The sequence below is a fragment of the Tachypleus tridentatus genome, chromosome 13 (genome assembly GCF_004210375.1).
Source record: "Tachypleus tridentatus isolate NWPU-2018 chromosome 13, ASM421037v1, whole genome shotgun sequence".
NCBI classification, from domain to species: Eukaryota; Metazoa; Arthropoda; class Merostomata; order Xiphosura; family Limulidae; genus Tachypleus; species Tachypleus tridentatus.
In genome coordinates this window covers 171,129,473-171,154,631 of record NC_134837.1, presented here as the reverse complement: position 1 = coordinate 171,154,631, position 25,159 = coordinate 171,129,473, and the positions used below count along the sequence as shown (strand labels likewise).

Sequence of the window (25,159 nt, the reverse complement as noted above, 5' to 3'; positions counted from 1 at the left end):
AACAGATAGGTTACGGTGTTTACCTCAAGAACAAAAACACTAATTAACATCAGTTAATAATAAAGTATTGTTCAATCGACCGTGGTGACATAGCGCTGTTTTCTCCTATCTCATTTATATCAATATGTGATTACTTCATCCAGTCGTTTCTCCAATCTGACAGCAGCGTTGGATCTCATTACCACTAATTCACTAATTATGTACCTAAGATAGAAAGGATAAAGTGCTCTAGCTTATTTCCCGTGGTATATGAAGTGCATGTAAACACTCGAACTTTCGCTGTCATTGCTGAATCAAATGAGATCGTTTCATTATCAGTAAACAAACAGAGGAGCAAACCCCTCTCAAAACTTGTGCTTTTGAAATTAATAATTTAAAAACAATATTTAGGTTAGAATCATCTATTAGAGAGAAGTATGTTACAGAAATTATTATTAAACCAACGTGTGTATTGCGGTGTACACATATTAATTAATACAATGGAGATATACTTAAGCGTGTTCGTAGTAATTTATGTATATGTATATTATCTGTGATATTAAGAGATAAGAAAGTTTCATTCGTTGTGCTAAAGTTAAATTCAACATACTCTTCCTTCCCTTTTCATGAAATTGATACTAATGTCGATGCCTTAATTACTCAAAGCGTGTGTACACATTTACCACAAGCACGAGGAAAATCTAAGAATAAAGAAAAGTGAAAGACAGACACTGAATTTCCGGGCAGGCGATAAAGGTTCAGTAGTAAAAAAGGCTTTGTACGATCCATAATTATATTCTTCTATCTTTCTAAAGAGCAAAGGTATCCAAACTTAACTGTTTGAAACAATATAGAGCTGATGAAGAGATATAGGAAGTGTAGTCCAGTGTTTTTTTTTTGTGTTGAAACACTAAATAAAATAAAAGTTCTCAAAAGAAATGTACAGATATATATTTTATGGGTCAAATGTTAGATACATCATTCGATTAATGGATATTTTATGGATCCAATGTTAGGTACATCATTCGATAGATAGATATATCATGGGTCCTGTGTTAGGTACATCATTCGATAAATAGATATTGAATTGGTCCAGTGTTAAGTATATTATTCGATAAAAAGAAATTTTATGGGTCCAATGTTAGGTAAATCATTTGTATATCCGTTATTTGCGACACGATTCGCATTTTAGACAAATCTTTGGTAGATCCAGGGTTGGAAACACCAGTTTTGAATTCAATATTAGCCACATAATTCGTAGATCTATTGTTAGAAACACCTTGAGTTGGTTCTGCTAGAGACCCATCATTCTGGAGAGCTAGAGTTATCTAGAAACATATATACGCAACGATGACATAAATTAATGTTACATACATTTGACTTACTCACTGTTAATGTGAATATAAACATTGTGACAAGTTCGTCGAACAATCGAATATTTAAATATTCTCCCTTAAGTGAGAAAATAAAATCAGTATCTTGAATGGCAACCAGAAATAACTTTATCTTTCTCAGAACAGTAAAGTTAGAAATAAAATAATTTGTTGGCATAATACTATTATCGGTTTTTTATTACTTCTATATATAATGAAACAATAGTAGTGAAAAAATGCAAGGCTGACTGGAAAAAAAACGAGAACAAAAACTAAAAAATTAAATACAATGGAATATAAAAATGCATAGAACATGATATAAACAATGATAACTGTAAAAAATGGAACACTCATTTGAAAAATAGAACTAGGTCAGCTTCTGTACAAAAGTATTCGATCTAACGTAGAAATTATCAACGCCTAAATAATATTTATATGAAAATTTACTCAGAAGGCCATCAACATATTCCGTGACAGGCAGCTGATTAGAAAATATCAAACATAGCAGCCTTGAATATCTTGCATCTGAAAAAAGATATTAAGGTAGGCAGTATGGAAATTAAATCAGTGAATTCCGTTGACGGTGCTCTTTGAGCTCATCTGATACACAAGACGTGAATGTGGAAAAGACCATAGAAAGACGTGGACAGCTAAAGAGAAAATCTCGTGAAGATTTATTTAATTAGTCTTGCCATTCGTTTATAATTACATATCTGCAACTGTTTAATCTTGCATAGGAAACTTGATTTCAGTATATTATTCTTTTGGTACTTGAAATAACATTGACATTTAAAACAAATTTTTGTTTCTACTTTTTTGTCATCGATCTTGTTCCAATCTTGGAAAATTCTTTTTGAATTGTAAGAACCACTTTTGAAATACATTTTCATCTGAGAATAAGTTAAACGCCACTCGACCCTCATGCTATTTTTATAATCCAAAGCGATGATAATTTTTTTTTAGCAATCAGATAATTACATAAGGCTTTTTTTCTGAGCTGTAACATTGTAAAAACTTGTGCATACAAATTCACTTCGTTTTATTTGATCTGGTCCAGCATGACCAGGTGGTTAGAGCACTCCACTTGTAATTTGAGGGTTGCGGGTTTGAATCCCCGTCACACCAAACACGGTTGTCCTTTCAGTGGCGGAGCGCTATAATGTAAAGGTCAATCCCACTATTTGTTGGTAAAAGAGTAGGCCAAGAGTCGATGGTGGGTAATAATGACTAACTGCCTTCACTCTAGTTTTACTAGGGACGGCTAGTGAAGATAACTCTCGCGTAAAAAACAAACAAACAAATATCTCACTTATCTAGTCGCATAACGTTATCTCGCAAGATAATTTTTGTTGGTGTGCAGAAAGTTTCCTTAAGGTGATTTTGGCGAACTTTTACAATGCTGTGTTATCTCTAAATATGTTCTAGACAAGATGCTCAGCATGGCTAGGTGGGTTAAGGCGTTCGACTCGTAATCTGAGGGTCGTCGGTTCGAATTCCCGTCGTACCAAACATGCTCGCCCTTTCAGTCGTGTGAGGCGTTATAATGTTACGGTCAATTCCACTATTCGTTGGTAAAAGAGTAGCCCAAGAGTTGGCGGTGGGTGGTGATGACTAGCTGCCTTCCTTCTAGTCTTACAATGCTAAATTAGGGACAGCTAGTGCAGAAAACTCTTGAGTAGCTTTGCGCGAAATTAAAAAGAAAACTTGTTCTAGACAAGAGAAACACAGTAGTAATATATCTTGCTACACCTTGTTACACAGTTTCGAATGATATTATGTTTATTACCTCACTTAGCCCCATATTCTTAAGTAGTATTATGTTTATCACCTCATTAGCCTTCAGTTTTAAATAATATTATGTATACGATAATAAAAAAAAAAAAAAACTTCCTGGGTAGATTTTAGGGTAAAGCAACTGATCACCTTCAACATATTCTACAAAGACTGTGACAATCATGTGACATTATTTACCGTTTCTGTTATTATTAGTTGTTTGTTTGCTATTTTGGATGTATCCTGTATATTATTATTCAGAATATTGTAAGCCCGGCATGGCCAGGTGAGTAAGGCATTCGACCCTGAGGGTAGCGGTTTGAATCCTTCTGACACCAAACATGCTCGCCCTTTCAGCCGTGAGGACGTTATAATTTTTCGATCAATCCCACTATTCATTGGTAAAAGGGTTGGCGGTGGGTGGTGATGATTAGCTGCCTTCCCTCTAGTCTTACACTGCTAAATTAGTGACGGCTAGCGCATAAAACAAACAAACAACATTAATTACGAACAAAGACAATTTTGATGGTTTAGGTTTTTTAAAAGTGAAGACTATTTTGTTTTTGAATTTTATGAATTATCATCCTGTAGACTAATCATACTGAAGAAATATTTGTGAATAACGTTCTGGTTTGAATATATTTCTAACTATTTTTGTTGATCTTGATGCCTTTAGTTTTAACTAGAAACATTTTTGCGAAAGGAAATAGTTTTTATTAAATTCTTCTTAGTTTTCTGTGGATTGTATGTATACATTATAGTAAAAGCATAAATAAATTATAAATTGAGAAAAGAACACAATGATAAAACCGATGAAGTACAAAATACGGGTGAAAGATGTGTATCTTTAAAAAAACCAATAAAAAACAGAAAGGGATAACATATTTTTTTATTATTTTCACAAAGATAAGTGTATATGTACGATAGGCCTAAAGCAGTTTAAACTCGGAATGCTGTGCCGATATGTCGGTATTCTAGTTTTAGGACTTATCTGTTGGCATACAAAATTGAGTGTTTTCAGTCCTAAAATTACCAGTGTGTTTACCAAATTGAGAGCTTTTTTAATCCCAACATTACTTACAACAAAAATAATAGCTGAATCCGATCTGTGTGTTGTTTATAAAGCAGCTGTTCCCAAACTGTGGGTCGTAATTGAAGTATTGGGTGGGCTACATACATGGTTCAGTGAAAAACCAAAATATTATTTTAAAATTACTAACAAAATAACGAACGAAAAATATTTTTGAACAAGAAAGAAAGAGATATACGAGTGCAGTTAGATTTTAGTGAAGTTTATTAAAACAATTACCCCTTTTCAAACTGAGAATTGATGCGAAAAATTGTCTCGTTTCTGCGGTAAATTTGCGGAATTATAACACCAAAAAAACCGGGTTTTGACACTTATGGTTGGCACAGAATAAAAACCATTGTGTTGTTTTGTACCTAACTATAATCAAACCTAGAAACTGCTTAGTTGCTCAGCTGTGATATTACTTGGAAAAGTTTGGAAACCGCTGGGTTAAAAGACTATTTATACTTAAGTTTTAACTTTTTTATTCTGTTATTACACAACATTACTGAAATGTTTTATTAACAAGACTTAGTTAAAGCATGTAAGATAAGTTTGCCCTAACTTTAACGTAACGTAAAGAGCTATATGTTGTAAGATACTACTTAACCTGTTTCTTACGAGAACATTTTGGCCAAGCTAAAGCTCATTATAATATTTCTGTATCGAGTAACTCTGCAGTTTGTTTTGATCACTTTATGCTTACAAGATTTGATACAATGGAATGATAATTTCCAATCTTGCATTAAGATATATCTGTGGTCTTCTTTTTTAGACCAATCTTTAATCTCGGTTTGATACATTTCAAAGTACAATTATTTTAATAGAAGGATATAGAAGATGGCCTCCTTTCCCAGACAGTTTATATCCGTTTGATTTAGTAAAAATGAAGGGTGATGTTATCTTCTATTTTATCTAACGCTTCAATCAGTCTTTTATAAAATAGAAAATACTGATGTACTGTACATATAACTCGTCATACATATTAACTTAAAACACATATTTATATATAGCCACATCGAGTTTTCAACATTCTTGAGATAATATATTTTTTGTCTTTGTTCTCGGTTGATTCTGGTTCTTGTGTTTTTAAGAATTCCTTAGGGATTATACACACACACATATATATATATATTTATTTTTCACCAGAAATGAAATTAAAACTTTCTTTCAGCTTAACGTCACGAGTTAATTTTTATTTTTACAGTTATTTATTTCTTTTATTGTTTACTTCAATTTTCATTTATATTGTTGAATAAACAGTTTGGAGATAGCAGTTTTTCTCTATTGTTGTACATGAATTGGCACAGGAAAAACAACTACTATTCAGCATTTATCTGTTATTATACGTAATATTAATTTTAAGAATTTGTATAAATAGAAGTCGGGCATGATTTTACAGTTATTGTTTTTTCTTTTAACTGTTCCCTTAGTTAAATACACATTTCCTAAACACAAGTGGGTGTTTTTTAATAATAAAGTCACATTGGCCTATCTGGTGAGTCCACTAAGGAGAATCGAACCCATGATTTTGGCGTTGTAAATCCGTAGACTTACCGCTGTACCAGTGGAGTACCCGAAATTACGCTAATTCAATAAATGTAAGAAAACATTTGTTGAGATATAAAATAAAGTACGCATCTCTACATTCACCAGTAATATGTGTACGTGAAATTCTATGGAATCCTTAACTTTTGGCATTCTTTCTCTGAGTAGATTAGAGAATACATTACACAATTTTCTGTTTGAGCGATTTAACCCGTGAAAGAAGCGCATCTCGGGACTCAGCGTCCATTATATATCATAACTTTATATACATACATTCACTCAGCAGCGAGCAGTTTTCCTCTCGCAGTAGCGTTATTTAGTAAGTTTTAAAGGATAAATGAGTTGGAAGGAACTCGTTCTTTCGTGGGAGTGTTGCTATACTTGAGTTTAGGTTTAATGTATGGATAATAAATGGTTGGAAGTTAACAGTTTCAGGCCGTGTTACTGTCTTCTTTTAATCATTATTAAACATGGTGAAATATGGTAATATGTTATCTCTTAGCAACAGCACAGAAACGTCTTGGATGCAGAAAATCCTACCAGCATTTTATGTTGGATTTTAGCGAAGGAAAATTACCTTTGTATATACAACTTTGGTTACCATCAGCTTACGTGGGAAATTTGTTATTTTACCTTGATGTTAAATCAGAAAAGTAAGAGAATAGAAGGAAAAAGGGATAGGTATCACACTATATCTAAGTGTAAAAGGGACAAAATGATTGTGTGTGAATCTAAGTCTTCTGTGTTCACTATAACTGTTTCACTATATTAAGTAAAATAGCTTGGAGGACCAAGAAAGCTATTAGGAGTTGAATATAGGTGTTTGTTTATCACTGGAGTATAGAATGGCTGTAAATCTTCTGAATATTATGGAGCTTAATATATTATAGTATAATATATTATAGTATAGTATATACTAGTATAGTAGAAAGTATAAAATATTCCATTACTAAATGGTGTAGAAAGGAACAGGATTTTCAGAATGAACTTGCTGTAAAGCTACGTAACACAATGAAGTAGAATATAAAACTTGCTGTAGAGCTACATAACACGTGAAGTAGAATGTAGAACTTGTTGTAGAGCTACATAACACGTGAAGTAGAATGTAGAACTTGTTGTAGAGCTACATAACATAGTGAAGTAGAATATAAAACTTGTTGTAGAGCTACATAACACGTGAAGTAGAATGTAGAACTTGTTGTAGAGCTACATAACACGTGAAGTAGAATGTAGAACTTGTTGTAGAGCTACATAACATAGTGAAGTAGAATATAAAACTTGTTGTAGAGCTACATAACACGTGAAGTAGAATGTAGAACTTGCTGTAGAGTGTCAAAACTTAGAAAATGTATTCTAAGAAAATAATTTAACAGAAGCCAACCTTAGAGCCAACCTCTGCACTCTCGTGAACATAACTCACCTTTTTTGGAGAGGTAAGGGACTGGAGATGAAAAATTGATATATTATAAAAATGTTAAGCGCCACAGACAATGGTCCAGTGTAGGTAAACTGGCTAAGGCACAGCTCGAAATGGACCTCCACCCTAGGAAAGAATTGTTCAGCGTTTGGTGGGATATTGTTGGTGTGATCCACTAGAACTTGCTGAAGATCTACATAACACAGTGAATTAGAATGTAGGACTTGCTGTAGAACTACACAATACAGTGAAGTAGGATGTAAAATTACATAGTTTAGGTTGTAGATTATGGGAATATTCTAGAATTAGATAATTTAGTAACGCAAACTATAACTAATTGGATGAGAAATACACAACCATGCCCACCCTTTATAGAAAATAATTATTCAGAAAAAAATACTTTTTCCATTGTTTTTAGATGTTACTGAATGAAAATGTATCTACCGATCCAATATTTTAGATGATACATGACGTGTACTCATAGTTAAGTATTTTTGTTATGTTTAAAGTTCCTTTATAACAGCTAGTAGAAAACAAATATAACGTTCAGTGTTGTATTTGTGCAAAATAGAAAGACAATCAAGAAAAACTTTGTCTATGCTACAAAAACGCCAAATATTGATTTTTCAAAAATGATGAAATATTAACATAACAAAAAACAGTCCATTGCACCTTCTACTATATGAGTCGTGAGGTAATTAACACGATATACACTTCTATATCAATAGGTACATATCTGAATAATGTATGTCTTTGATGGAGACGTTTCTTAAGTAAATCCATGTAACTTGAACCAATTTTTTGAAATGAATTATAGATGCATATATGTATGTATATTATACATCAATTCACTGATTCTTTTATGTGTCTTGTATTTATATGAATATGTAATATATATAGCAGCAGCTGTGAAAAAGCGATCCCCTCTGGCTATATCGGTTTCTTTACATTGATTAGACAAAACCCTGATAGAGTTGTGCAGTATGTAATTATGAACGTCATTTACGATGTGATATTCGGCTTAACTGTTATGATTATTCATTAAATGTACCTTTTTAGTCAGAGTTTCCCGTTGGGCGTACAAAAAAATGTCATTTCCAGAAATGACGCCCATTATTAAAACTCTCCCGGTCTTTATTTATTGCAACAGAAAAGAAGGAATTGTTAGATTACCAGTAATTGCTGATGACAGCCTGGTGGTGTATGAAGAATACAACTTTCCATATGTGCTTTCAACTAGGCTTTAATGTGCGCTATTAGAGAAAAAAATCAAACGAACACAAAAATTATATAATATATATATAAAATCGATTTATTTGTTTCAGATCAAACCAAGCACCAACACACTTAAGTACATGTACACTGTGGAAATACAGCGGGATATAACCATAAATTACCTTTCGTTAAACAGCATATTTTGGAAGTTTTATTTTACGGTGTCAGTAATTCTAGACTTTATAGGCAGTTCTACATATATCTTTTCCCGATGAAATACACAGTAACTCACGATGCCATTTTCGGTATCATGTATATATTTCAAAAACTTCTTCGTAAATTTAGCAGTCATTATTATTATTTGTATACATATCAACTGCATTATCTACTTGAAGTAACTCTCAGTTACTTAGCGCGTGAGAAGGTGCTCTAGCGGATAATTCTTGGTTTTAGTTTGGTTTGTTTTCAATTTCGTGCAAAGCTACACGAGGGTTATCTGTGCTAACCGTCCCTAGTTTAGCAGTGTAAGACTAGAGGGAAGACAGTTAGTCATCATCACCCACCGCCTACTCTTGGGCTACTCTTTTACCAACGAATAGTGAGATTGAATGTCACATTATAACGCCCCACGGTTGAAAGGGCAAGTATGTTTGGTGTGACTCGGATTCGAACCAGCGACCCTCAAATTACGAGTCAAGTGCTTTAACCACCTGGCCATAACGAGTTATCGGATAATTCTAGCTAAGACTTTGTTACATGGGACCCTGATTGATTTCTGAGAGACAATATTTACATCATTGAAAAGTATTGCATATATACAAAACATTTCACACAAACATCTTTTTAAAACTATCTCTACAAGTGTGACACATTTTCCTTATATTAACAATTACTTTATCGGATTTGAAAACGACGAATTTTAGTTCTGATTTATGGAAATTAAAATCTTTATTGTGGTTATAAAATCTCCTTGTGAATAGTTTTAATAACATACTTTGGTAATACAGAAAACCCAGTCTTCAGAGGGATTCACTTGGAGAGGGTACAGTGAATCGTTCATGAGCTACGTGCTTATTAGCAGTTGTGCCATTTCTGGAGATTAAAACTCCAGTTATTAAGATATACGACTCCATATGCCAACAGAGAGTGAGTTAGTGACATTTCATCATAATGAGAGTGTTAGTTATTTTGAATAAATATTTCTTTACTTGCACTTTACGATATCTCAGTAAGAACATGACAGTACCTCGGCTGCGCACTGCTGTCGCAACAAAAACAGGAGGTTCAACAGACTTGACTGATGACCTTTACTGAGAAGATATCTGACGAAAGCAAATGCACTCAGACAGTGTGATATTGAAAATAATCTTTAGAAATATCTGGATAACAAATTATAGTTAAATTGTGAAAACAAATTAAAACGGTGAGTGCTTTAAATAAAATAAACAACTAATTAAAAAGGGTGAAACTGTAAGCAAATTATTATAAAAACAGCCTATTTTGTTGATTAAGATTAAAACCGTACGTTTCATAGAAGAAACCGTTTCTATTAGTGGGATAGGAGACTGTGACTAATAATAAACACTGTGCTCTTCAGATATTTAAAACTATTTCTCATAAGAAAGATTACCTTTACCAGTTGTATATTGTAACGGATTTACTGTTATACATTTATTTTAATATCTACGTTTGTTTCAGTTTAATGCATGTAACATATATTATTAAATGCGTATTGCACAAATCCCGCCTATTTTCTAAATTTGTAGAAGATTTTCGAGTGTAAGAATCAACAATGTGTGTTTTACGAAAGCACTAGCGTATCTTGGAATACTGTTGAACTTTCGAGAATCTCGCTTAATGAGTATAATAGCTACTGTTGCATGACAACGAGAGACAGAAAACGTATATTGTTTGGTCGCTAAATTTACATAGTATACATTTATATATTTCGAACATTACAAATTTCAGTGAATTAACTTCAGACGTTAGTATTTCTACGAGGACCCCCTAGTGACTGAGCGCTATGTCTTTAGATTCACACCGCTAGAAACCGGATTTCGATACCATTGGTGGGCAAAGCACACACAACTCATTGTGTAGCTTTGTGTTTAATTCCAAACAAATAAACAAAATTTTTACAAGGACATTAGGTGTGAAGAAAAGAGCTAACTAGCATTCCCGTCAAGTGAAGTGTATCTGTGTAACATCATGGAATTAATTCGTTCGTTATACACCTGGACCTTCGATAAAATACCCAGTTCCAGACCAAATTATAAACTTAGTACTGTCTGTGAGTTTGTAAAATTTTTGTAGATAAATAATTACTTGTAATAATTATTTGTAAGAACCGTTATGACACATTGTGTTGTTGTTTGTATATTAAAATATAGTTGTGTTAAGAAATAAAAGTGTGTATATCAATCTTGTTGGCAAACATCATAAATGTGATACACAGTGACATTCAGTTAATTTTTAAATTCAAATGAAAATTTCCTTCTATTTTCATACAGATACTACAACATTGAGAGAGAAACTGGAAATAGGATTTATTTAGTGAATTTTACTTAGAATGACTGGTTGAAATATATTTTTAGTTTGGAGAACGTGGCATACTTTTGGAAAACAAAAACAGTTCCTACTGCTGAAATTTCACTGATACTTATTTATTGTGGTTCAATTTGGTATAAAAATTACACGGTTTAAAAGTGACCACGCTTCAGACACGATCTACGTAATAGTTCATATTTCAGGTTCTTCATAGAAACCATAACCTACAGCTATACACACTATAAGTATATACCTGCACGTAAATTATAGTGTTTAAAATGCACATTATTTCTACAACCTTATACGCACGTCATGTTACAATATGGGAAACTGAAATCGCCTACTCTGGTTTACGAATCTAAGGGAAAATAATCTGTATGCTGATTCAAACACTGTGTGTATTCGAAATATTTACATATTATATTTTCTGATACTTACGTGTCTCGGTAAATTCCTATACGTATTAGGAAGAAATTTCGTAGACGCGCTGATGCATAATTGGATCATTTGCATCGTCATCTAGTGTTAGTTTATATAACTATGTGTTTGAAACTTCGGTGTGGAACTATTTATATTATGCTTTATATGCATATAATTCTATATCTATATATAACCGGATGTTAGAACCTATTTTATTCATATGGATTTTCCATCACATTTTAATGTACGTAGATATAAAAAGCGTAAATTAAAATTCATGAACACAAGTTTTTTCAAATACAGTTTTCTTACATGATACAGAATTTGTGCTTCGCAAGATAAGGAGTTTGAGAAAGCGAACATCACTCAGGAAAGTCTTGGAGTAAAATGTATTGGTTTATGCTAATCTGGCGTGTGTGTATTGAATCAAACGTTTGATTTTCATGGTAAAAATAGCATTTGCATCGATCGCCCTCTAACCTGGGCCCGGCATGGCCTAGCGCGTAAGGCGGGCGACTCGTAATCCGAGGGTCGCGGGTTCGCGCCCCCGTCGCGCTAAACATGCTCGCCCTCCCAGCCGTGGGGGTGTATAATGTGACGGTCAATCCCACTATTCGTTGGTAAAAGAGTAGCCCAAGAGTTGGCGGTGGGTGGTGATGACTAGCTGCCTTCCCTCTAGTCTTACACTGCTAAATTAGGGACGGCTAGCACAGATAGCCCTCGAGTAGCTTTGTGCGAAATTCCAAAAAACAAACAAACAAACAAACAAACAAACCCTCTAACCTTTTTTCTTCTCTGTATATTTTACAGCACGTATATAAAACTCACAGGACTAAACTGAGAAAACACAGCTCCAATATGTATGCAATAAATCATAGTTAAATGAAGACAAAAAAGGAGAAAACTTTAAGAAACTTGTAAAAAGGAAGGGCAATGACTAACAGAAAACCAACAAAGGAATGTCAGAGAAACGTGGGGCAAAAACAAGAGAAAAAGAGAGAGAGAAAGTTCGAAAATAAAATAGCAGAGATAGAGAAAATGAAATAAAAAGATAAGCCGAGGTTTTAAGATGCGAACATACAAATATGGATTGTATGAGTTTTTGGTATTCCTTTGTGGATATACACGTTACTTTGATTAGCATGTTTGTTGTGAATTTCGTTCAAAGCTACACGAGGCCTATCTGCGCTAGCCGTCCCTAATTTAGCAGTGTAAGACTAGAGGGAAGGCAGCTAGTCATCACCACCCACCATCAATTCTTGGGCTATTCTTTTACTAACAAATAGTGGAATTGACATTCACTTGTAACGCTCCCACGGCTGAAAGGGTGAGCATGTTATTGTGAAGGGGATTCGAACCAGCTACTGTCGGATTGCGAGTCGAACGTCCTAACCACCTGATTATGCCAGGCCTACTCTGACTACACGCTAAAGCTAGAAATGAGAACATTTTGTGAAGTAACTGTTTTGAAAGGAGAAAACAGTTAAAAGCGTGTTATTATTTGAAGTTTGACGTAGTTTCTCTCATGCTAGCTCAAGACGTGCTTTTATATTCTCAACAAGCTTATTTTTATATTTGACCGGAAATGGAACTGTAGTAAATTGTTAATTCAGAATTCTTATGCAAAGATACATGAGAGCTATCTGCCTACAACGTTATTCGTCCCTAATTTTTAGTTGATAGACTAAAATGAAGAAAGCTAGTTAACAAAATCCGTCATCAACTCTTTGACTACTTTTGTTTGATCGAATGATGGGATTTGACTGTCACTTTTATAGCACATTCATGGTCTCAAAGTGCGATGCGTGTTTTTGCGTTAACTAGTCACGAAACATGTTTCACATGTCGAGCACGCTAACCATTAAGCTACACCAGACCCAACTATGATCATACACGTATATCACAAAGGCAGTCGGGTAGCTCTTTTTGATCTTGTAATTAATCCAAACACCTATACACGGTCTCTTAAGATATTACATACCACTGAGAACTCGATTTCTTATAAAATGACTGCCAAATTTGTAAGCAATACAGTCAAGCTAACATAGAATTGTAACAGATTCACTAATGTATGTTTATTTTAATATCTGTTTGTTTCAGTTTAATATACGTTTAGAAGTGCATGTAATTTATATTGTTAAATGAAAATTGCGAAAGTCTCGCCTGTTCTCTAGATTTGTTGAAGATTCTCGAGTGTAATAATCAACAATGTGCTATGTGTATGTGTAAAATACCAGTATTGTTGACTCAAATTTCTAGAAAATCTACTATCAAACTTATAAAAGGTAATCAACGCAACGAGAGGAGACAGTATAATAATATTGTTGTAAATGGTCTCCAAATGTCACGAGTAGTCTCTGTTTTCGTCCCCCGCTGTTGACAGAGGTATGTCTTCGAATTCGCAACGCTAAAGCTAGGGGATCGATTCCCCTCGGTGGACACAGCAAATAGTCCGATGTGGCTTTGCAATAAGAAACATACACACAGTATCCCTTTTCATTAAAAATGTTAAAATAGAAAGGAAATGATGAATAAGACATTTGTTAAAAAGCAAAAATTCATGACACAGTATTTGTAATTCTGTCTACAGATTTATTCGCTTCTTTCGAGGTACAAGCTCAAGTGTGTTTTAAAATACACTTATGAAAACACATGAAGCATCCGTTCAGTGAATCGAGGGGCTTGTTGGTTTAAACAAGTAATAAAACATTGAACGTGTGTTTGTATGTGTGTGTTTTTCTTATAGCAAAGCCACATCGGGCTATTTGCTCAGCCCACCGAGGGGAATCGAACCCCTGATTTTAGCGTTGTAAATCCGGAGACATACCGCTGTACTAGCGGGAGACAAAACATAGAACGATATATATATACATATATACATACAAATGTATAGCCAGTCAGAAATGACTAGAAAGTACTTAACCCTCCTCACTAAAAATAAATACATTTTAGGAAATCAAACTTAACAAACAAAGAGGCAGAAAAGTGCAGTCGAGGCAGTCAAACGTCGGTAAATTAGTTTGTGGGCCAATCAAAATGAAGGTAAATCATGAAATGAATTCATAGCGTATTCATAAAATTACACTAGGTAAAAATCAGTCAGATTAACAACTTCTGATATGTAGAAAAGCCAATGCGTTTTGGTAACATTACGCTCCAATATTGACTTTTACGTCATGTTGCTTAGCAGAAAAATAAGACCTAATGTTGTTGTTAGTTTGTGTTCTGAAAGTATAAAAGGAAATGTATAGACAACAAAACTAGAAAACATATTTGTCAATTTCTTACGTTAGTCTCCGTTATATTAAATAGACTTGTTTTCTTTTTATTAAAAACGTTGGTGATATAACAGAAAATATCTTAATTCAGAAACGATTTAAGTTTAAAATTGAATTAATACTTTTACATTCATGATAAATGTTATTTACTTGGATCTATTCTAGGTGATCCCACACTATGTCTTTACTTTAGCGTCATTATACCAACATTCACTACACTTATAAGGTTTCATCGTACCTCCCTTGTCAGTAAAATCGTAATGAGCAGAGAGTAATCCAACTCTTATATTTGAATAAATGCACTTAGTCTTTTGTGACCCCTCCTATTTCGAGAAATCAAGAGCGACGTAGTCTTACACATAATAGTTTTTATATAGGTTAGATGTATGCGTTTAATAATTCAGCAAAATTTTTAATACAGTTAGGTGTTTACAGAAGTTATAATTGTATGGTTAGTACACATAAAACAAGTGTTTTGTATTGTTGTTACTGGCTATGTGTGCTCTAGTCACTCCAGCTATCGGAACCCGATTTTTAGCACCATAAGCACGCAAACCCCCCGCTAGGATAGAATTACCTGTAAACAAATACTTTATAAGTTCGTCCCTTCAAGCTACAACTAGCACGTGAAATCTCGGTCTTCTATATTTGTCATTCTAACAGTGTATACTGACTGGTCTGGGGAAAGTACTGCATCGTAATAATTATCCCAGTCCTCTAATTGATTTATACTGTAGTTATTATTACAATATTTTCCACCTTTAATGAATGTATTTTTCTAAGTTTACCATAATACCCAAGTTTCACATAATTATCTAGTGATTTATCATTACCGAACTGCTTTTGTTTACGTACGTATTATTTTACAGTAATTTTCTTTTAATTAAATCTAATTCACTGCTACATTATATTTAGTTCTATTATGAATTTTCTTATAATTACTATTTTATAGACTGACAGTTATAAACAGCGGAACAATAGATTGATGTTAGTATAAATAATTTATATTTGGGGTAATAAACATATATATTGAAAACGGTAAAGGTATTACAGGTGTTACTGGTTCCAGAAAGATCAACGATATGTTTAAAGACTTACAAAGCTAAAATTCAGGACTCCATTTTCCTTGGTGGATATAACGCAGATAGCTCATTGCATAGTTTACCGCTTAACAATAACATCGCTGGTTCTCAATGAATGTTTTAATTTAGTTCGGCTTTGCTTGGTTTAGAGAAATATTAGTTGAAAGCCACCCTGTACCTTCTTACACACATTTTAGACAATTTTTTGCAGCATGTTTTTTACACTTTAATGAAAGCAGTTTTTGGTATGTTATGATACGTTGCACTCGATGCAGGTCAGTATATATGTGTGCTAATTATGTATATATCCAGTTAACAGCTGCTGAGGAAAAAATAATATTACAAACTTTAAGCTACGCTTTATGGGTTTAATATACAAGAGAATATAAAAAATAGATGAGTGTTTCAGGTTCTTTTTATGCCTGATTTTTTAGCTCTTGATGTGTTCTCATTACAGCAATTATGGCCTCTGTGTATCTTTGTAAATAGTTACGTATGTTTCTTTGTTTTGAATTTCGCGAAGCGTTAAACTACGCGAGCGCTATCTGCGCTAGCCGTCCCTAATTTAACAATATAAGACTAGAGGGAAGGCAGCCACTCATTATCACCCACCGCCAACTCTTTGGTTACTCTTTTATCAACGAATAGTGGGGTTGATCGTCACATTATAAAACCCTTACAGCTGAAAGGGCGAGCATATTTAGTGTGACGGGGATTCGAATCCTCAACCCTTAGATTACGAGTAGAGCGCCCTAACCACCTGGCCATGCCAGTCTATTTACATATGACTTGTAGTTTTATCTTCACCACGTGGGGAACAATACCAAAATGTTTGAGTGCTTTCGCTGCTTCAAGTAATGATGTCCGAAAAGTCATCATACAGTGAATTTTACATACTGTTACAGTAGAAATATTTTTCTAAGGCCATGAAGATTGAAGAAATTATAATAAAACGGTTTTAGAGCCTCACCACGTCGTTACAGTTGCTGTTGTATTAACGTAATGCTTTATATGATGACCGTGAATCTTAATAGTAGTCCTGCTCACATTTTCTATTGTAAAGTCCCCCGTTGGGACAGCGAAAAGTCTTTGAATTTGCAAAACTAAAATCATAGGTTTGATTCCTCTCGATGGACACAGCAGATAACCAGGTATGGCTTTACTATAAGAAAAACACACACTCTATTTCTAAAAGATTCGTCTTAAAGCTGATATGTCCAAAGCAAATCACTTTTCCTTGCCTGCATCTCATAAGCCTAAGAGTAAGAGAACGACAATTTTCCATTGCATATTTGAACATTCTGGACGCACAGAAAGTTACAGGTGCTGCGTCTGACGAATTGACCAGAATGTTCTTCGTATAGAATAGCATTAATGTTAGCTTTATATGTGTAAAAACGGCTGGTATGTGTAGAGAAAGCACTATGTAGAAGAGCGAACAACGTTTCAACCTTCTTCGGTCATCGTCAGGTTTCGACCGATGAAGGTAGAAACGTTGTTCGCTCTTCTACATAGTGCTTTCTCTATCCATATCAGCCGTTTTTACACATATATTTTTCTCTACAAGTGGGGTTTTTTCGTGTTCACGGAATGCTAGCTTTGTTTTCCACCTCTTTGAGATATACAACAGTTGAATGATTATGTTGTGGAAGCAACTTCTGTATGCCTATTTACTAGATAGCTATCTTATTGATTATGTTGCAGATTTTTACCAGATACACCTCGAAAGCGTTGCAACTGTTCTTTGTGTTTGTGAATTTTCACCCATTACAAAATGCAGTACTGGGGTATGACTTGTTGCAAGTTTCTTTTTGGATAGTCCTGGATTCTCAGTTGATCTATATTCCACTGTTTTTCAATAGCATTAAATAAATTGGACACTTCTATATAAGGAATTCTAAATCCCCGATTCAAACACATATTTCTAATGTGTGTATATGAATATTTTGCGTTAAGAGAGACTGTTTCTAAAGTCTAATATTGTTAACTAATCTGGTCTTTTTGAGTCAGTGAAATATATAATTTCTGTATGGTTAGGCAAAATAGATATAATGAAAAACTAGTTGATTGGATCATTGTTAACATACAGTATGATTATAAAAATTATACTTTGAGTACATCTGTAGAGACTTATTTAGAGTACATGTGGATCACCTTCTTATCTTTTACAGGAAGGTAGTTTGTTTGTTCTTTTTTACTGAGCTGTTATTGTGCTCAGTAACATAATGTTACAAATTGCTACGAACATATTGTATGTATTACTATTTTAATTAGGATGTTCACAGTGCGGTGGCGTCTGTACTAACTAGTTGGCCTGGCATGGGCAAGCGCGTAAGGCGTGCGACTCGTAATCCGAGGGTCGCGGGTTCGCGCCCGTGTCGCGCTAAACATGCTCGCCCTCCCAGCCGTGGGGGCGTATAATGTGACAGTCAATCCCACTATTCGTTGGTAAAAGAGTAGCCCAAGAGTTGGCGGTGGGTGGTGATGACTAGCTGCCTTCCCTCTAGTCTTACACTGCTAAATTAGGGACGGCTAGCACAGATAGCCCTCGAGTAGCTTTGTGCGGAATTCCAAAAACAAACAAACAAACTAACTAACTAACTAGTTTCCAAATGGACATTGACAGCTTATGTAAGAGAAGATAAGTAGCCAAAGCAGCTTTTGTTTAGCGTTCTACAAGATAATTGTCGATCTCTCAGGTAGCGTAGTTTTATTTCGTGTGGATAAGACATACAGGTACTAAACTTAAATTACATTAATTACGCTTACGTTCTATTAAATGAAATCACATTGTATTATGAGAGTCAGGTAACTTATTGGTTACTTTTTTAATTCTCATAAAAACAATATACTTTTCAAGGAACCACTTCTGAGTCATTTACCATGTCGGGTTTCGTTTTATTTCTCAGGTAGTGCACATAGGCAAAATAAAAATTATTTTTTTAAGAAAGATATAGGAATATTATCACAATACTATTCAACTCTGTTTGACCTCGGTTTGATAATACATTAATTCAAATGTTCTCTTAGTGCTATCTGATATACACTACCATAAAATAGAATGCATGCAAAAATTCGAATTTATATTTCCTGAATTTATATTGTTACCCTTGTGGTAAACTGAATTCCTTCACAATTAGAAGTTCCACATTCTTAAGAACACGAACGCAAGTGTGACTATAACTGTGTATTTAACACTACTGTAAATATAATGAACTTTAATTTTGTGACACATCAGATTTATCGCGGGCCTTGTCTTTACCACTGTATTATAAGCAGCATAGCACAATCTATGTACGTAAATATATATATACGTACACATAGGATAAAAAGACTAAAACACGTGCATAACTTTGTAGAGAACTGATTTGTAGAGCTATGTATTATATCATAGCCCGAATACATCCACGATGAACCATATATCTTCACCACGAACGGAGATTGGATTCACACAGTGTATTAAGAAGAAAAGTGATTGGGTCGTACTGCTTTAAAAATAAAGTGTATTACACCAATACCTTTCCCAAGACGTTGAATAAAGTCGAATGTATGGTTATGCAATGAAATTTTAAATATCTATCGTTTCGTGGCGTGCAGAGAACAATCTTTCTTGATGAGCAACAGTGAAGTGAAAAAGTCGTTCCATCAGAAGACGGGTATCGTGAGGAACTGGTTCTGATGTGTATGTTTAAATGCGGGTAATATTGTACTTACTTAAATAACAAGTTCCATTACAGTATACTGAACTCACGAGTGAACGGTGATGTTTTATTTCTTGAATGCGATGTAATTTGAATTCTCATCTGTAAGATTATAAATCATTACGGTTACAAAAATTGGTAAACATTTAAACTATTGTTTTACAACATTATGAAATCGAGTTTCAACAGTGCAATCGCACAGACATCCGTAGGTGATTTGACCGCTATATCTGTGTGTGGAACAGCAAGAATATCCGTTTCATTCTTTTCGTTATCCATCTGTTTGAGGTGTACGCCGTAGAACCAGCTTGTGTACATGTGACTTATGTCACTTTATCAGGCGGCGATTCTTTTTTATTATGTCGCACACGTTGCTGTGACATGTGGGTGGCTTTTGTCATTGGCTTTGTGTTAGTGGATTCTTTCTTGTTACAAAACACAGCACTTGATTACCATGGGTAGAGTACGAATTATTGCATGCCTCTTTCTGTATAGCCCTAGTTGTCCCTATTTGTTCCATATTCTTTTGTTTCCAATGCCATTCGGTATAACTGGCATCATTGTATTGGAAATTCTAAATTTCCAATCTGAATGTATGTATATTTTATTGAAATGGTTATTACGTTCTCAAATCGATCAATCTTCAATGATAACACATTGCTTAAAAATGCTGAAGTATGTCAAGATACATTTTTGATACATGCTATTCCATCGCGACGCCAAACATGCTCGTCCTTTCAGCCATGGGGGCGTTATATTGTTACGGCCAATCCCACTATTCATTGGTAAAAGAGTAGCCCAAGAGTTGGCGGTGGGTGGTGATGACTAGCTGCCTTCCCTCTAGTCCTACACTACTAAATTAGGGACGGCTAGCACAGATAGCCCTCGAGTGGCTTTGTGCGAAATTCAAAAACAAACAAACCATCGCGACTTTATATCTGTTGTGTTTCTCACGTGACTAGCTGATTTTGACATTCAAAGTACTTAACCCTTTGTATATATTACAGTTAACATTTCTCAACCACCAAATATACCTAACTTAAAGAAATTTAATGTTCTAATTTTAAGGATATTCAAAGATCTCCTTGAAGACATGCGGAGGATATGTAAGTAATACACATTCAAAAAGGTATTCGGAAACGACAGCACAATAAGATCGTAATTAGTACACGCTAAATCACCTAAAGAGCCAATAGAGAGGTTTTCTTGTTTTTTTGAATTTCTCGCAAAGCTACACGATGGCTATCTGCGTTAATCGTTCCTAATTTAGCAGCGTAAAACTAAAGGGTAAGCAGCTAGTCATTGCCATCCTCTGCTAAGTCTTTTGCTACCCTTTTACTAACAAATAGTAGGATTGGCCATCACTTTATAACGCCCCCACGGCTGAAAGGGCGAGGATATTTAGTGTGGCTGAGAAATAGAGAGGAGATACATCATTTATGCATTTCTTCTGAATGTGGATCTTATTACAATGAATAAAGGAAACGATCAACAAAAGTTAGAATTGGAGAGGATAATAGGCATGCAAAATGTGGTTATATAGATTTATCCAATAACCTGTCACTCCACAGAAGACCATACAATAAATTGGAGTAACACCAAAATAGTGTGAGTTATATTCAAGAAAAAGAAAGGTGAAAAAAAGCCTTTGATATCAACATAAGTGGTAACCCACTCGGTCAGCCTAGAAGAAAAGTCAACAAAACTGGTAGCCGAGTGGAAAGCGGAATAGGCTGATAATAAAAGACCCAGATCAAAACCTGGCTGTTATCATTACAAAAATAATCCTTTTCTGGACAGGTTAGTAACCGAGACGCAGAATAAAAACTAATTAGTAATAAGGCATATTCTTGTTCGTATTTTATGGTTAGACTTAAGCGATTGTTCAATGCTATATTAACAATTACAGTGAATGATATTCTGTTCTCATATCCTTAAAGCAGTCCTCCAGTGGCTCCTCTAGGATTTATAATACTAAAAGTCAAATTCATTGCCAACTGTGGGCAGAAAACAGAGAGTCCGTTGGGTTACTTCGTGCTCAACAACAACCAAAATATTCACAGTAAGTGCATAATAAGATTCTTTCGTATCATATAATAGCGTCTTGAATTACGTACACAGTTTACTACAGTAAAATATAACAATGTGTAGTATATGTATCTCACAAATGTATTCTTGTATTACAATTAATCACGCTTTGGTTTTGAAATGATCGAAATAACATGCAGCTGCTATTCGCACATTTGTTTGTTCTGAAAGCGTTCTTTCATTCATTTCTTTCCTTCTTTCTCGACATTAGATTTGTCACCCTTTCCCAGTGACTTAACAGTAAGATTTAGAGCAATAAACTTTGGTGCTCATTTCTTGGGCAGACACAGCGCAGACAATTCACTGTGTAGCTTTGCGCTAAAACAAAGTTCTGTAATTTTATTGGTTGTGTGTAACTATTGTATGTTTCTTTATTTGATATTTCATCCTTTCGTCTAGATATAAAGTAAGGGATGTATCTCCATTTCTGAAATTGTTTATTTGTTCATAAATAAAGCTAGTATACTGAAAAAATAATCACCTTGTTATAATTATACGTTCTCGCTTTTTATTATGACCTAAATTTTGTTATCTATATTTTATACCTGAATCGAATTACTTAAAAATAAAGATTAGGCAAAGTTTGAAATTGATTTATCTCGAAGGTGGATGTAATTTATGGAACCTTCCAACAGCAAAAAGAATACACGCTTTCACGTTGTTTTATATTCGCGTAAAGTGGTGTATCCTCTTATGCAAATATTATCAATAAGTTATTTACGTATTTTTAACGCATTACCCTAAATATTAGATCCGTTTTACTTCGTATTAATACTTGATTAGTAAATAAGGTGCGTGGTTCTTGGTGGCACTGATTAATATGGAACATGTTACGTCAGTTTGAGTACTACACCTTCGCGTTGTGCCCTAGGCCTTGACGCAAAATGACATTTTAAAGTATATAAATTGCGCACATTAAGGTAAAACATTTTCTCTCTCTCTCTCCTAGCTTTTATGTAGAGATGGATCCTTTTACTTGAAGAAAATGAAGTAAATTCATCTCTTGTTTCTTCTTCTAAAAGTTGACGACCATGGTTATTCTGCATTTTTGTCAACGCTTCAAACATATAGAACCTTAAAAAAGGAAGTAGTTCGAACAGTGTACCGAATCATATACGTTTCTTGTCTACGTTCTAAGCACCCCAAACAGATTCGTTCTGCCAGTAATTCATACCTTTTAACCTAAACCGTGTCAACTGTGGTGCCTCGTCTTTATGACTTTTATTATAAAACACAACGCATACATGTAAGTCATGAACTAGTATTTACATTCCATAAATTGGCTGAAATAACTCGTTACGTTATAAACATTAACAATGGTGGAAATGTGGTTTCAACAACTTGAGATAACCTTGAACATATCAACTATCGCAAACAGTTGTAAAATGTCATGTTAAATACGTCACGTTGATTATAACTCTCTCCAAAGTTTCACTTTAATACAGTGTGTGCAGGGAAATCATCTTAACCTGATTTGGTGTGGTTTTTCGTAAAATATGGAATATCTTGCTTAAATGTTTGGTTATGGTTATTGTTAATCACATTACTACACCATCTGTGCTCTGCACATCAGGGATATAAAAATCCAACTTTTAGCGTCGTAGACCCTTAAATTAAACGCTAAGCCATTGGGAGCTATGTTTTTGTGGAGGAAAGAGTCAGCTACGTGTAACATAGAAGACATAAACGCTGTAAAATTGAAAGGTTTTCTTCGTTCCGTCACCAATATGCTGTTCAAGTTTGTCAATGCTGTCCAGGAGATAAGTTGAATGAGACTCTGTTCTCAAGTTTTAAATGGCATTAATCAGTGATGCCAAGCGCAAAGACAGTGAGATGCTGTGTCCATGTTACAGAAACTGTTAGGGTTACATATGTTTCTTAGCATGCCACTGAGGTAATTTGATCGGCTAAATCAATACACTTGGTTGTGTATAGTGCGGCAGATAACAAAAACAAAACCGCACAAGACACAATGTGTTAGAAACAGGAATGAAAACTTTTGTTTTTTCAACCATTAGTAAAACCACTCCCGATAACTAATACTTTCCCATTATTTATTTGGTAAGTCTTCCTGGTCTTTTTTCCTCACATAACAAACTTCATATAAATCGTTTTAACACTTATCGCTTTATAGGAGGCCAAACTCAGCCTCAAATTATTCGCTTTCTTCTTATTTTTCGTACTTGTGAAAAACATCCCGAAATAGACTACCTTCAAACGTGGTACATAGCTAGCAAATATAGTCTCCTAGCTTGATAGAAAACGTGGTTTTATTATATGAAGTATTCTTGGAGATACGGACAAACATATTAAAAATTACGCTAAACTTTTGTACATTTTTGCGCTCGCCTAGAAAAAAAAATGACTAAGTTGATTGAGTTGAACATTCTACAATGTATTAGTGTAGTCTTTAAAGTTTTTTGTTTTTAATTTTGTAAAAATTGGACGCGAAATCTGGAAATTAAGAGACCCAAACCATGACTATATAAACATCTTCATACAATTTTTGTACTAATTTTCATCAGACTTCATTTAATGGGTGCTTAATGTTAATTATTCCAAATTATATCTGAGTATCAACTTTATGTCTTTTATACCTATTTTTACCTAATGTACAACAAGAAAGAGAGACATCTAATCAAAAGCAGTATGGCTGTTAAAAAAACGATACGTAAAAAAACAACAACAAAGAAATGCGACCGAAAGATGTAAAGTCCAATTTTGGGCCAAAATGAGAAAACGGTTCTGGAATAATATTTTACGTAAACTATAGGTTGCATTGCTAAACATAAAACAATAGCCCATGTTATTTTTTATTCATTGGATAAACGTTTGATTGCTTGGTCACAAAAGTTTACAAAAATCTAGTTATCAATGTTTTCTCATTTTGACCGCAAACTTTGATTTCACATTTTTCTTGGTCACAGTTCTTTTACAACTATGTTGTTTTTAATTGGATATCAATTTTTTCTTGTTTTCGGACCTCCATGTTTTCAAATTAGTGTTTCCTTTATAAGTTTTGGTGTGTGTGTTTTGTTACAGCAAAGCCACATCAAGCTACCCTTTATAATGGCGTGAATAAATGTTATAAACTTAAAGTATGTGGCTGAAATAAAACCATACATTTTGAAGGGCATCACCGAAATCCTTAACGTTTTAGATACGCCACCGTGAAGTTCCCTTAGCTTTATGTAGTAAACTATTCTCTAACCATAGAGCCAATATTTTAATGTTTTATACATATCTGTTTTTGGAATTCAAGCTTTGTGTACCAGACATTTACTACCTGTCTCCAGGATTCACTCATTTACTTTACGAAGACAAAACAAAAACAAAAAACAAACCAGCAGTAATTAACAAAGTAAGCCATTGATATTTAAGATCAGTGTCGTTAGCCTGATATTAATTATAATTCTTTATAACAAATTACATAGATTAATAAGTTTGTTTTAAGATAAGAGTAATGGTAACCGTTATATTAACGTATATAATTTCATCAAAGCACTCTTACGTATTATAATTTATCTCCTATTTATTATGCTACGTATTGCGATTTCAAATAGACGGAAATTTTATTTTTAATCTAGAAGTTAATTGAATGTCGAGATGTATCAAATTTATTATACTTGCCAACCGGATTGATACACACATTTTTCTTTCTTAACATAT

General features: G+C 34.1%; 1 long non-coding RNA gene across 2 annotated transcripts in view; it reads right to left on the bottom strand.

Moving 5' to 3' along the window:
• Positions 1-918: 918 nt before the first annotated feature.
• LOC143239855 (uncharacterized) overlaps positions 919-25,159 on the bottom strand; it is a 55,767-nt gene continuing 31,526 nt past the window's right edge. Inside the window, exons 2-3 of one of the 2 annotated variants that reach the window (XR_013021408.1) lie at positions 7,163-7,352; positions 919-1,307 (exon numbers count right to left, since the gene is read on the bottom strand). This is a non-coding gene — a long non-coding RNA (uncharacterized LOC143239855). The remainder of the gene's footprint in view (positions 1,308-7,162; positions 7,353-25,159) is intronic. The other variant, XR_013021409.1, reaches the window with a different exon arrangement.